This window comes from Cyanistes caeruleus, chromosome 14, assembly GCF_971803275.1.
Source record: "Cyanistes caeruleus chromosome 14, bCyaCae1.hap1.1, whole genome shotgun sequence".
In the NCBI taxonomy this organism is placed as follows: Eukaryota; Metazoa; Chordata; class Aves; order Passeriformes; family Paridae; genus Cyanistes; species Cyanistes caeruleus.
The window spans coordinates 5175819-5190637 of NC_141714.1; the positions used below are offsets into that span (position 1 = coordinate 5175819).

The 14819-nt window shown below is 45.0% G+C and overlaps 1 protein-coding gene across 1 annotated transcript in view; it reads left to right on the forward strand.

The window, feature by feature from the left end:
• Positions 1-8337: 8337 nt before the first annotated feature.
• The window catches only part of HTR2C (5-hydroxytryptamine receptor 2C), a 217740-nt gene continuing 211258 nt past the window's right edge, over positions 8338-14819 (forward strand). The window contains exon 1 of the mRNA XM_023926912.2: positions 8338-9010. The gene's annotated coding sequence lies outside the window, so the exon portion shown is untranslated. The remainder of the gene's footprint in view (positions 9011-14819) is intronic.

Consider the following 14819-nt stretch of genomic DNA (forward strand, 5'->3'; position numbering starts at 1 on the left):
TGGCTTTTGTTGTGTTTCTGCCATGTCTTTGTTGCTGTGCAGTCTCCTTCTGACTGTGTAATTGTAAAAGGCAATCTGCCTTTAGGTCTTCTTTTTTACAAACCCAAGTAACTTGTGCCCATCATTCTCCCTTTGCCTATGGGTTTCTCAACAAATTATGTGTTCCTAGAAGCTCAGAGTGGCCCCTAACCAGAAGTGTTTGAACCCAGAACTGTCCAGGTGGGTAGTGTGGGTTTGGAGACACTCGGGATGTTCTGTGACTGCCCCTGCTCTCTCTTGGAAAAGGCCATTCCAGTCCCATCTGAAGTGCCAGAGCTGAGAGTGTGTTTGTCACTCAGTGCAGAAAAAGTGTAATGATCCTCTGATGACAATGCCCATGGACTTGACCTACAAATCACTTGAATGACACAGTCCTAATTCTATTGAAGGGGTGAACCCTAAACTTGAAGCGACCCCTTAAAATCCTCCCAGCCTTTTCTGACTTCAGGGAGAAGCTAAAAAAGAATATGCCCCTGCCAGCACAGTCTGGCCCATAGGACCAGCCATTTGAATGGCAGTAAAATTTCTCATTAAACTTGTGACCCAAACACTGGAAAATATCCCCTGAATGATTTATTTTTTGGTTACTCACATGGTTCAGAAGGGAAGTTGTCACATCAGATGGCACAGTAATCCCTTCTGGGTTTCTGTAGGGAAGTGCATGTCTTACTTCAGTGATTGTCCTTTCTCCAAAACCTTCCTATTTTCTAAATATTGCTTGCTGATTGCCAATTACTTTTGTTAAATTTAGTGGAGAGCCAATCACAAAAAATTAGGTGGAATGTAATAGTAGCATTATGTTTGATTGACTTCCTTTGGAATTAATATTCCAGAAATCCTGTTTTAGTGGTTGTACTGCTTAGTGACTGAGCAGAAACTTTGAATGAGATAATGCTGCTCCAGCTGGGACCAGCAGGGCTTGGAAGGTATGAGTCGTTGCAAGGGGTGGCCTGAACATCTTTATTGCCCAGGCAGTTTTGGATCAGTCATTTTGATTTCTCCATCAACATATAAACCTTTACTTGTATTAAATACCCATCCGAGTTCTGGTAGCTTGATAAATCTGGATGACTCTAATGGACTTTTAAAATATATGTGATGCATAGCAAAGTGTTGCCTTCCCCCTCATTTATTTGTAAAATCTTTTGCATTCTTTGTAAATGTACCCTTGAGAGATTAGCTGAAGCCCATATTTTTCCTGTGGGAGATGGTGAAAAGAACTAAATGGAAGCATTAGTCTGAATTGTGAAAAATAACCAGTTGATCAAACTGAACTAAGGTAGCCATGCTTAATCCTGAATAATTCCCCAGTGCTAGTACAAGCATTCCGTGTGCTAGGTGGAGCTAGCATGACATTTTTAAGGCAGCAGTAGAGAAACCCAGTCCTGCTATAAAAGGACAATGTGTTTATATATTTTAGATCATTCACTACTAAAATTAATGATAGGTTTCACCCTTCTGCCAAAGCTCCTTTGTAATTTTCTTTTTAGCCCCGTTTCAGATAAACCTTTTTAGTGCTCCTGGGTTAATGTGTTCAGGCTGAGCAAGCACAACTCACCAGTGAGTGTCCAGCAAAGGGGCTGGGACAGAGTGCTGCTCTGGCCAGCTGGAAGGTGCTGAACTGACCCCTCAGCCAAGGCTGGAGCAGCTGTGGCACCCCAGCAGCCCAGGACAGGGGAGCAGAGACAGGACAGGACAGGACAGAGGCAGGACAGGAGCAGAGAGCTCGGGACACCACGTTCTGCAGCAGTGCACTGACCACTGGGCTCCTCTGCAGTGTTTCCCCCACCTCTCTCTGTTCCCCACTGGTGAAAAGAGTGTGAAAGGGAGAACAAGGGTGGACAGGGGCCCCACAAGGTACCATGGGTGCAGAAGGGGATGGTGTAACCTCCCTGTATTCCAGGAGGATCCCTGGGGGCACAGGAGCTCTTGGGGAAACTGAAGAGTGTGCAGAGCTGTCCCCAGCTGTCCAGCCTAGGACAAGGCTGAGATGAAGCTTGCTGAGCCATTTCAGAACAAGGTTTTGACAGCTGCTCTATGAGAAACCTCCTCTTCAGCCCAGCATGAGCAGGTCTCCCCTCTCTGCTGTGGTGTGTCAGTTGTGATATCTCACTCCTCTCTCACTTTCTCAGCTGGGGATTTTGGACCTTGCAGGTTTAAATAACTTTTTCTGTGCTCTGACTCCATCAGGTGCTGCCCAAAGCATGGATAAGCTCACGCTGCAGCTGAGACACAGAGGGACACCCCCAGCATGCAGGTTCCCAATGCAGTTTTGTGGGAAGAGAAGGCTCACTGCTTCCACAGCCCCAGGAAAGGGATGCTGCATCTGGGAGCAGCAGGGCAGGCAACAGCAAGGCAAAGGAAAGGTGGGGATTGTCCTTTGGCTGCATATCAGAAATATGGTCTCTAAAGGTGGAACAGGAAGTTGGAGGTGTGAATCTGCTGGTTCCAGTGTGGGCTTGACAGGTTTGTTCTGTGTTACTTCCTGTGGACTTCTGAACAGAAACAATATCTGTCAAATTCTGGCAAATGTATGGGGTAGCATCCTTTCAGAATTCTTCCAAAACTACATAGTATAAACTAAAACAGATATAAATAAAAAATTGAACTTTGCTATAAAGTTTTGTGAAATTTTTGATTTCACAAAATAATGATAAGGAAGAATTTAATTACAAATAAAATCCTCAGAAGGAAGATGAGGTGGGGAGGGTGCCAAAAGGTGCCAAATGACTTTGGTTTGTCTCCCTGTGCCACTGGGAGCTGGGTGCTCCTCTGGATTTCTGGGGCTGAAGCTGATGGCACACGAGTTCCTCATTTGACATTAACTAGTACAGTGCTTCTTTAAGACCTCTCCTCACAAGATTTCTCTGGCATTTGTGTATCCCAGTTGAACACAGAGCTTGCTCATCATGGCTGCCTATTCAGATCATCCTGTTTTTTGGAGTCTTCGTTGTTGCAGGCGGAAGCTGATGGGGACTAAGCTGCATTGGTATTTTTCAAAGCACCTCCCAAATATGTATGGAATCTTGGGGTCATTTTAAAGAATGGGTTATGAACTTGGTTAGCCCAAAATAACTCATCAGCCAGCACCAGAGGTAGAGGAGAACCCATGTTTCCCAGCTTCCCAGTAGCAATAGGCATTAGCTCCCTGTTTGCTCAGCAGAGAGACAAGGACCCTGGCGCAGGAAAGTCAAGAGATCTAAAAGTAGCATGTTCTTCCTACGACTTATCAGCTGTTCACAGCACATATGGCCAGAAAGGAAGCTTAAATAATTCAGTCTCACTCCTTTTTATCCCAGCTCAATTTAACCTAGTTGTCCTACAGTAAAGCTATTACCAGCACTCACCTTCCTAAAATACTTCTAAGATCCTCTTTGCCTGCACCAAGAAACAGAGGATGTGCTTCCTGTAGTTTGGGCTCTGTATCCATGTTTAATCATTCTTGCTGCATTTGAATCTCAGGAGAATTTGTCTTTCAATAGCCAGGTGGTGACTTTGGTACAGCTTGTTTTCTCTTTGGCACCTTTCTGGTTTTTTTATTCATACCTGCTACCTTTCTTTTGTTACTGAATAAGAAAGAAGCAGCACTAATCAGAGCCATGGCCCCCCATTTCTCAATGATAATTTGTCTTTTTTGAGAGCTTCATTTTGAATAGGTTGATTTGTACTTGTAGATACCAGAACTGATTTTGGCCATAGGGTTTGGCCCAGATGTCTCTGACTACAGAGGACATTCAGTAGATACAAAATTATTGTCTGATGATCCATTCCTGTGCTCCTATTTTAATGTTCAATTTCTCAAACACATCTGAAAATTTCAGAGAAATCAAGGTTGACCTCTCAAAAGTAGTTCAGGTAGGAAGCCTTGATAAAGGTGAAACCAGCTAGTTTGTAAAAGGCAGCTGTGGGGGACCTTATAATCCCCAGGCTGTCCAAACATGCTCTTTTGAGTCTTTGCCAACACATTCATTGAATTCTGCAGACCTTAGTCACAGTGCAAATACTTCAATTTCTAAATCACAGATACAAGGGCTGTGGGATTTCTAATGTCTAAATACAATAGAATGTTTTCAAGCACAACATAAATACTGATTATAAACAAAACAAAACAAACCTCACAAAAACCACAATATGATGCTGATATCTTAAATATTCATGATCAGTAATATCTGCTTTTAAGTAAGCCAGGTCAAAAGAGTAGGTTTTTTCCTTGCAAATAGGGTGTTTGAAAGGATATTTAGTCTCTGATGTGCCTAGCTTTTTCCTGCAGTGAACTCCCATTCTAATCCCCACGCATCTCCTTGGGTAAACACTGCAGACTGGTCCTATGATGTTTCCCAGTGAGGTGCTGCAGCCTGGCAGTGTGGCTTGCTTGGATGCTAATGCCTTTTTTGAACTTCTGAAGTTTTCCCAATAGAAATAAACCTCAGGATTGATGGCTCACCAGGCTAATGTGTGTGTGAGTGTTCAAAATTGTAAACACTTTAGTTGCTCCTTTTATTAGTTTGGCTGGGAGGTAGTTTCTGAGCAAGGTGGGTATTAAGGCTCAGTACTGTTGCTTCCCAAACTCCATGCTCAGGAATTTGCTATTGCACCTCTCTTCTGGCTGAAAACCCCTCACTCTCAATCCAGTGGTTCTGAACTCCAGACGTCCATGGGGTCATGGTAGGTGCTCAGTAGCTGGTTATTGGTAGGGACTGATAAGAAAAACTGAAGAGTGATTGGGATAATATTGGGAGCTGCTCTGTTAGGCAGCCTGGAGAACAAGTTCAGAGAACCCTGGGGTGGAAGGCTTGGCATATGCCAGAGACTCTGAAATTAATTTGTAGCCAAGAGCTTGTGGGGAGTACAGAACTGGAGCTTTTAAGAGAAGCTTTCACTATGTGCCAGATTTTTTTTCTTGGTCAAAATTTCCAGTTCATGGTTTGTAGAGGAGCTGTTCAGTGGACTGAGGATGGCTTTTACTGCATGCAACAAAAGTGGATGCAAGGCTCTGGAGGGACAATCTCCCTGCCTGTTGCTTACCCAGGGTGTCCTGGCTTCTTCCAGTGCTGCTCTTGCCATCGTTATCTGCAGGAGTTCGGGTGCTCGCCTGTATGATTTGGCCAATGCAGTGCTTCAGTGCATGAAGCGCACAAGTGAAACTCCAGCCACCCTCATCACTCTCCAGAAGGTTGAAATGATTGTGCTGGTATTGCCTTTCACACTGTGTGAAGCCCTTTCCTCCCATTTGTAAGGATTTTTACATGTGACCTGAAGGATGAGCTGACAATAGACACATGAATGGTTTACACGATGTATGAATTGTTTACTTACCTGCCACAAACCAACAATAATCTTTTGCAACTTGGTTAACAGCAGGGGACAAACCATTTCTTGGAAGATGGATTAGTCTTCATGCACTATATGAGTGCAGCAAAGAATCATTATAAAGAGAGGTCAGGCGTTCAATGTCAGGAGTAGAGCACCTGAGGATTTTGTAACATGAAGGCTGAGGTCAGTATTCTGGGATTTCTGAGCAGAGATAGCCACAGTATTTACAGGACCCATGCAAGTGGGTACAGTTTCATCCTGACAGGCCTCCATCTCTCTTGTTCAAGTCCAAAGTAGCCATTTAAACTAGTGCTGTTATTTTTATAAATCCCAGTAGGGTCAGCATGCTGGATGCTCTTGAATGTGCCTGCTGTCTCTTGGGTAGCTGCTTGTTTTGTGTGCATGGCCACCACCTGAGAGCTGTGAGTTTCAAAAGGTTTTAGAGTTGTTATTCCTCAGGTATCACGTAGCAATACACTTGAAAACATGTTTCTGAAAGTTGGGAATAGTTAGAGTCAGGTTTCTGATTTCCAAGGTTATTTTTCTTTTCTTTTTTTTTTAAACCCCCTCTGTAGTGGTGGTTGTGTTTCTTGGAGTTTACGTTTATTTATTACACATTTAAAATCTTTGAGAAAGGTTGTTCTCCAGTGCTTTTCTTTTTGTGAAGACCTGTGTACTCTAATTAGAACACATATATTTGGTGGAATGTGCAGTTTAGTACGATTGTGATGTGAATTTTGGGTCTTACAGTTCTTTGCAGACATCTTTAATGATTCACCTCTCTGCAGTATGACACTTCACGATATGATGGCTTCCTTACACTCAAATATCTTTTAGAATGAAGTCTCACATTACACCAAATCCAAAAAATTCTACCCTTGCAAACATGTGCATAATTTTTCATGACCGATCTGGTATCTGACAGAAAGATATGACCCTGCTGACCCGAGTTTCTCACGCCAAAACCCTCTGTTGTACAAGATGGAATAACTCAAATAAGCATTTGATCTTATGAATTTAATAGGGTTGGTCATTTTCCCTGAATTTAAAGTTGGGTGGTCCATCAGGCCTCGCAGTTTAAAAAAGTAATAGTGCCTGTAAACAGAATATTTCTACTGAGTGTGTTGCAGAGGAGTGCCTTTTTTCAGGACAGGTACTTGTAGTGATGTGCTGGTAGTCACTGCTGTGTTTGCATACTAATCAATAAGATCAGGAAGCATTAAACTCCAGAAATCCTCAGCTGTCTTTTGGAGAACAGATTTGATCTTTGATACTCAGGGGAGAAACCTCAGGAGTATAAAGCCTTAAGTGTCTCTATCTAGCATTCTGATTATACAGATTTTGTAGGTCTGGTATTTAAAAGACTTTCTCTAAGATATGCAATGCTTAATAAATCCATTTTGGACTAATGCACTGTGGTATTTTGGCACAAAGCTGCATGGCCTGGAAGCAGTGAAACATGCATTGCACTTGTCTCATCAGGGGATCATATTTTAATAGCCCCTCTGTACTAGCACTGCAGGAAAGAAAGAATTTGTTTTGCTGTGATGCATTCTTGCATCAGTGGTAAGTATTTCCTGCTTTTGTGTTAATGGTACCTTCCCTTTCAGACTATTTTTCAGGAAAGCCTGAAGTTACAGGATGCTTAACTTACTTTTCACCATAGTAATTTATTTTGGCTTTGTGTGCCCAGGCTAAAATATCCACACCGCTAATAGCTTCCCTCACGGTGATGGAGGCAGGTATTGATCAGGCTAATTTTGGTGCCTCCATGGGCCTGGAGAATCAAAGGTGATAACGGGTTGCTGTGTGACGCAAAGCTGCTTACCAAGGTTCAGGGCTTCACACTAGCTCGTCCTGCTCAGAAAAGCATGTTATCTATGGTAACAACTGCTACTGAGGAAAAAGTGAAGATTTTTAATAGGGTAAATCACCTGGTTTGCAGACTTCTGAGTTTCAGATACCAGCTGTTAGGGGGCAAGGGAGGGAAAAGCTTGATGTGGGCTGGACTTACTGGCATTTGTTATTGTTGTATCTGTGCTGTGACATGGTAAAGGACAAACCAGAGTATCCCAAGGCACTCAGAGGAGGGGATGAGGAGGAGCGAAGAGAGAACATGTGGCATTCAGCTGGTGCACAGCCTGCCGGCCCCAGCCCCGGGGCAGGAGGGAAGTGGCTGTGGCCCCAGATGCTGCAGCCGGTCTAGGACCTGCTGAGCTCATCCCAGCTTTAGGGCGTGTGGCACACTGGGTTTCAGTGCCTCAGCTTGTGCCTGTGCAGACGGGATATCCTTGCTCTGTAACACCGAGGTGCAAAACTGCACCTGCTGCTGCTGCGGTGCTGGCCAGTGTCCCCAGCGGGAGCAGTGCCACTAACCTGGGTCTCCTGCCAAGAGCAGAGAGGGACACCATGCTCCTCGGTGTACCAGGCCCTCCCTGCCTGCTGGAGACAATGGCTGGTGCTGTGAGGGATCCTGTGGGGCCAGCATGGCCATGTCTGGCTGGGATGCTGGTGGAGGTGCCAGTGACAGGGCTGGGTCACAGGGGCTTGGTTGGACTCCCAGGACAGCGGTGAAGATGTGTCAGGCCGCAGTCCCAGCCCCTGATACAGGCACTCCTGCTAGCTGCCCCTTCACTTCCCCACTCCTGGGGTGCTCTCCCTCCCCACACCCGGACAGGGCTCCTGCCTGGGCTTCTTGGCTGCCTGCAGATGGGGGAGACGCCGGGACTGAAGCTGTGGGCGTTTGCATCCTCAACAGACACATGTGAGCAATGTGCCTTTAAGACTAGCAGGAGAGCAATAGTATCTCCCTCCCTCCTGTTAATTGTAGCATGTTTTCAGCCATGCTTTCCAGTCACATTCGCAGGCTGTGAGAGGGAGCAGCGCTGCCGCTGGCCAGCCGGGTGTCCCCCGGTCAGCCTGTGCCCGCCCAGTGGGTGCCCGGCCCCGCAGAGCCCTGTGCCAGGAGCCCAGCCCTGCCTGCCTGACTTTGGGTGACTCTGCTGGGCTCGCCACATCACTTGTGCTCCTCTCGTGTCCCTCACCTCCTCGCCCGGCCGGCCCTGGCCTCCAGCCGCAGGGTCAGAGCTCTGGCCACGCCACCCTCGCCGGGGCTCCCGCGTGGGCTACGAGCGGAGCTTTGCTGGAGCCCGGGGATCTGCAGCGGGTGATGCGCTGGGAAGCGTGTGCTGCCTGCCTGGGGATGCTGTGGGCTGCTGTGGGATCGCCTGGCTCCCTGAGCACAAAGTGACTGCAACTAACACGAGGTTGGGACTACTTCTCGGAAGATGCCCTGCGTGTCTCCGGTCATTCGTCTCCGGCCTCACCGCAGAATATTTGGAGTTGCTAGCTTCCTTCTGCCGAGGGGGGACAAAGGCAGAGGCCTCCAGAGGGTTAAGAGCATCTGCTTTTACGCCAAGTGTTTGAGCAGGAAATAATCTGCAGAGATACATGTGCAGCAATTCAAGGGCTGCTGCTCTCTCAGGCTGCCGCTGCTGCAGTTCGCTGTGTGACAGGAGCCGCGCCGCTCACACAAGATGCTTTCTTGCTGTGTCCGAAGCTCCAGGCATGGCAGCAGAGCCCCGGCTGTCTGAGCTGGGGTAAATGTCTCCATCCAAGAGGAATTATGTTGACTTGCTGGCTCTGTCGGCTCACGGAGGTAGGTGCTGCTGCCTGTGCAATATGCCATGATCTTTGCCGGGGGGATACAGTCCTCAGGCTGGGGTATAAAATTTTTAAAAATTTTCCATGGGAACGGGGCTTAATTTGCAATCTATAATGCCAGACAGAAAATACGTGTGTGATTTCTTTGTGTGCAGCAGGGAGGAGAGGGCAAAGGATACCTGAGCGATACCTTTTTCTGCTTGGCAATAAAGTTGTTGCACTTAATTGAAACAAACTACCCTCGGTCTCAGCGAAATGCACCTGGGAGCTTTTACTTCTTCCTGCTATATGACCTTTCGATGAGGTTGGCTGCAGTACGCTGGGTTATGCTTTGGTTCAGAAACTGGGACACAGTGCACTCTACAGGTCCCTTCATTCTGCTCCTGTGGACGTGGGGAGGACAGAGGGCACCCACACAGAGAGGGAAAATCCTGCTGACAGGGAGCTGGTGGGGTTTTTGAGCAGTGAAATTACAGTAAGAGGAAGAAAAAAGGTGATCTTCCCTGAGAAAGAGGGAATGTTGAGGTCCTTGGGGGCTGATCTTGGTGTTTGGAAGTAGAGAAGGAAATTTGCTTTAGAAGCAGCAGTGTATGAGTCCGGGGTTTGTGTTTTGCTTTCCCAGCCCTGCGGAGAGGAGCTTTTTCAACTCTAACTACTTTACCACCCACAATATTTGCTTGAGAATTTTTTGCACCAATACCTGAGAGAAAAAGACCTGTCAGTGCCATCAAATTTACTTAGGCTTCTTTTGAAAGTTGCCTTCTTGAGAAATCCCTAACAAAATCAACAGCAGCTAATACTATTACCTTCTCACCATCAGGGCATGTTTTTTTGGTTTGTCTTGAGACCTCCAGCAGGAGCTTTATTCTGTAAAGATTAAGCTGAAAGGAAAGTTTCCAGTTTTCTGGAAAAGCAGAGTGTTGGGCATTGAATGTCTTTGATTTTGTTGGCCCACATATGTGTGTTTGCCTGTTGGCTCCTGAGTGCAGACCCTGCCAAGGAAACCCGGCTGTGCAGAAGAGGAAGGTGCTGCCTGGATTCCGCACCTGCATCACATGGACATGGTTTGTGCTTGTTTCTGGCATTGCAGAGCTATTGATACAGCACAGCCAACAGTGCCATTGCTGTGTAACAGTTTCAGAAGTGTTTCTGTGGCATCCTGGCAGAACAAATGTGTCATTCATGACTGCACTCTTCAGGAAAAAGAACAGCACTGTCATCTGCACTGTAAATCTCTTTAGTCACTTTTGTTTTCTTTGCTCAGGTAGCAACACATTCTTAACTGGAATGTGTTGCTACCTGAGCATTTTTGTCAGAGCGTTTGTAATTACCTCCTCAGTTTCCCTGGGGCTATTGTGCTGTGTTTGACTCAGCACTGACATATCTCATAGGGAAGTCTGGAGTAGAATCCACCTCCCCCACCCCCTTCTTAAATTTTTTTTTTACCCCTGTAATTTGGGCCCTGATGCAGTCAAGAGCAAGTTTCCTTTTCTTTTTGCAAGGACAGGACACCTGTGTGTCCTCCTCTGGGATCCTGTAAAGACATCTTCTGCTCTGCAAGACCTCTGTGTTGGAGGTGGTCTGGTGGATTTGTTGTTGTGCATGAATCAAGAAACCACAATCCCTGCCAGGGATGGAGGCTGTGATGATACCTGGGGAACAGCTGCTCTTTCTGTCCCGAGAAAGAGGATCCCTTCTTACCCGCTTCTTACCTGGGTGATATCCAGTGCTCCATAGCAACACTTATTTCTCCCACAAAGAGGAGAAAAATCTCCTGGCTTCACTTGGAGTGGTGAAAACACAAATGTACAAACATTCAATGGAGTCTCACCAGTGTAGAATTGGTATAAGGTCATCTGAATGACTTCTTTCTAGAACAGGACTTATAAAAGATGGTGAGCATTAAGTAATACCATACCACTGCCTGTGCAGGAAACACTAGAAAAGAATATAGATTAGTCATCCCATTTACTGCTGTTTGCACACAGACAATGGTGATTAGAACTGGCTGAATCAAAGCAAAATGGTTCTTAAACAAAATTTCAAAATTCAGAATTGATTTGGCCACTTGCTGGCCAGTAACTATTTTGGTCATCTTTGTGCCTCCATTCCAGCAAGTGTCTTTTTCAAAAGGTCCTTCTACAAGAACAGCAAGATGTTGGGGCATATTTCCATGTGTTGTGTTCTGAAGAAGTTGATGGAAATATTTTCCTTATAGCCTTACTTGTATCTGCTCAGGAAATCAAACCAGTATATTTGAACCACTGATTATTTCTGAGCAGCCTTTCTGATCATCCATAAAGTTCAGCATTAAACTCTAACTATGTGGAAGTCGAGAGCTATTTGTTAGAGTTAATAATGGTAATTTTAAAACTTGTAATTTATTAAATGGGGACTGTCCAGCATTTTGTGTCACACACACTGTACTGGTCACCTTCCTGTGCCTGGCAGTCAGATTGTGCCCACACTGCAGACAGGGCAGGGACTCCCCGCTGTGCCCCTCTGCAACAAGGGGCTAAACCTGATGTTCTTATGGGCCCAGGGGTGACCTGGCAGCGGTGATGCTGGGATCTCTGCAGGTTTGCCCTTCTGGAGACAATGCCTGTCCTGATCCATCAGGTGCTGTGCCTGCCCAGCCATGCTGGAATAGCTGGCGAGTCGTGTGCTGCTCATCAGTCACAGGTGGCGCAGGACACAGGAAACAGAGCAAAGAAATAACTGTTGGCTAGGAAGTGATTCCCCTGGCTTCTCTAGGGATTTAAACAAAGGCCTGTCTTTAGGTACCTGCACTCTTTGAGCAACCATTGCATTTTTATGGTTTGTATGCTGCTTGTAAACCACCTACAGGTGAGTAAAGTCCAGAAACTGTTGAGTAGGAGATAAAACTGTTCCTTTCTGAGAATGCCTGGAGTGTCTTTAAGAGATTGTGCTACTGCATTTGAAATCTATCTGGCTTTGTACCACTTATAAAATGCATTCACGGTAGGTGGTGGCATCAGTCTCCTCTTAGTGAATGCAGATATTTATATTATGCAAAAGGTTTTCTCACTTTGCTGCATTCAGATGATGACTGGAGATACCATTCTTGTTAGATAAAAAACTGAGTCTGACTTTAGAGGTGAATTCAAAGAGCAATTTCTATTTAATATATATAGCAACAAATAGGAACAAAGCTGCTTAAGGAGTACTTTAATGATGAATCATTATATTGCTCTCACCAGTCTGAAAGGCAATAAAAGTAAAAATGGAGTGCCAGGATTTAGTCACTTAGAAAATGTACAGAAAGGGACCTGTATTGTAGAGAGGGTTTTACACCACATCAAAAAAACGTTTTGAGGTGCAAAATCATCAAGTGACTTTCCATCCCAATGATGAGGCAGCTGCTATCTATTGTTTATTATTCCAGAAGGTCAATTTCTTTGGTTGTGACTAACCCAATTTAATAATTTATTGTTTTCTTTTAAAATCCTGATTCCCCCCACCCCCAGATCAGGACAGATGCTGTCATAATGCTTCTTCAATGCTATAATTTTTATTACCAATCCTAATTAAGCGCTGTAACTTCTGAAAATCAGATTAATTTGAACCATCAGCCCAGTGTAAATGCTGCTATCATCAGAGATCATAAAATGTTCAAGGCACCATAATTCTACTACATAGCTGCAGTGGCAAGTGTCCAAGGATCTGGCTACCTTTGTTCAGCTGACATGGACTGAAATGTGTGCACTTCTGTGCAGTGCAGCATGAATGGAAATGATACGTTCCTCAGCTGTTGAACTGCACATTCCAGCCATAAGTCAACAAACATGAGAGAAATGGCATCACCCCCCCCATCACTGTAATACTCCTTCTGTGCTAAAAATACTTTATGAATTCTGTGGTTTCTGCACAATTGATAAAGGGGAAAATAGAGGTGGGACATTGCTGCACAGCAAAGCTGGACTTTATTGGATATGATACAGGTGAGCCCCACTGCCAACCAAGACGTTTCCATCCTTGGGCCACGGTCCATGAATTCAAGTTGCACAGTAACTACTCCAGCTAATTTGCTCTACAGCCAGGACACAGTCTGATCATCACTTTGGTCTTCTGGACAGCAGAACATGTTCTGGTAACTTGGTTCCTTTATGACCAATTTCTGTATTTTGAATTTTTTTTTTCCTCCACAGATATTAGGTAGCAAGTAATAAATTCTGATTCCAACTCAAGCAGTGGCAAAGTTGGTTTCCCTGCTCTGTCCCAGCTTTATTTGTTAGGTGTGTCAGTATGGAAGATCTCACTGGTCATTACAGATGTAATTACCTGCCTCTGACAGGCAGAAGGGCATTAATCTGACACTGCAAGCATTTGTGTTGGAGCTTCATGTTTAGATTTTCTTCACAGCTGAGAAAAAAGCACTCTGAGGGAACCATTACCCTTGTCTACAGCAAGATGAGATGAATTGCAGGCTAGAAATGCCCAGTTCTCTCCAGTCCTGTGGATGGAGCCTGTGTGACTGGCTCAGGGCTGGGTGTGGGGGTGGTGGCAGCAGCACTGGGTGAGATGAGATCCCCCCACAACAGCAGCTGGTCTCAGTCTACATTCAGCAAACCACCAGCCCCACCTGGGCTGCTCCAGGCTCCTTTCAAGGGTTTGGTGGAGAATCTGACCCTGCAGGTTTAACTGTGCCCCTCTGAACTGAGTGCTTTTGTGAGTCCCTGGGATGGAGTGGGGCTGTGAAGCGTGTGCTGCTGCTGCCTCTGAGCATCCCCAGAGCAGGAGTTATGTTTCCACTCGCTGGGACCTGATATTGCTACTTGATTCCATAAAGCACCTCTTTGAAAGTCATGCTTCCCCCTCCTGTTCAACAGCAGTTTTATCTACCAGACTCGTATGTTCCAGGCTTTATGGTGAAACCAAAGTAGGAAAATCTGTGTCAGTTACAGACTGATGTGGATAAAACATGTTTGTGTCAGTGGGTGTTGTGGATCTTCTGCTCCTGCCCACTTCCCAACACCTTGATTGTATGCAGGCAGTTACTGCTGCAGAAAGACCAGCAGAGTGAGATTTGTGCCATAAAGAATTTTATATTTGAGATTTACCCAGCAGGCTTGTTTCAGCCAAATTGTGGAATTTTGAGCGTGTTTTCATGCCAAGAGTTGCAGCATTTGACCACAATTCTTCTTTTTTGGCATATGTGACATTTAGAAAGCTCTGGGCAGACATATATGATTTTAGAACAGCTATTGCTTGCAGAAGAAAAAATAATAAAATGCAGAAGCATATTAATTATCCACACTTAAATATATATAGTGGTTTGCACACAGTTATTGTGGACATTGTTATCTGGAAGACTGTAATGTTAATGTTTCTAATGGGGTCTATTGTAAGTCTCCTGAAACTCTTACAGTTATGGATTAAATTTAATATACGCTTCCTTTGAAAAAGCCTGTATTTTTATATTTTATGGTACCCAGTGCTATGAACTTGGCTTACAACAATAAAATAGCTGAATGCTGGAATAAATGTACCAAACAGCTCTCTTGTCTTGATAACTTACCTGCTTTTAAATGTTAATCATCTCATTTTCTATTTTCTAAAACTGTGTGCAAATATAAAACCTCATATAAACAAGTAGGTTTGAGCACTGTAGTGTGAATTTGGCAAATATTCTCTAGCAGTCCTCAGTTCTGCAATGCATACGTGATCCTTGGGATCATCCTGATGACACAGGCTATAGAAAATTTCACCCAGCAACCTCTCCCTGCCTTTCAGAAGAATATTCAGGCTTATTTAAAGAGTGCAGATAACTGGATCTCAAAGGT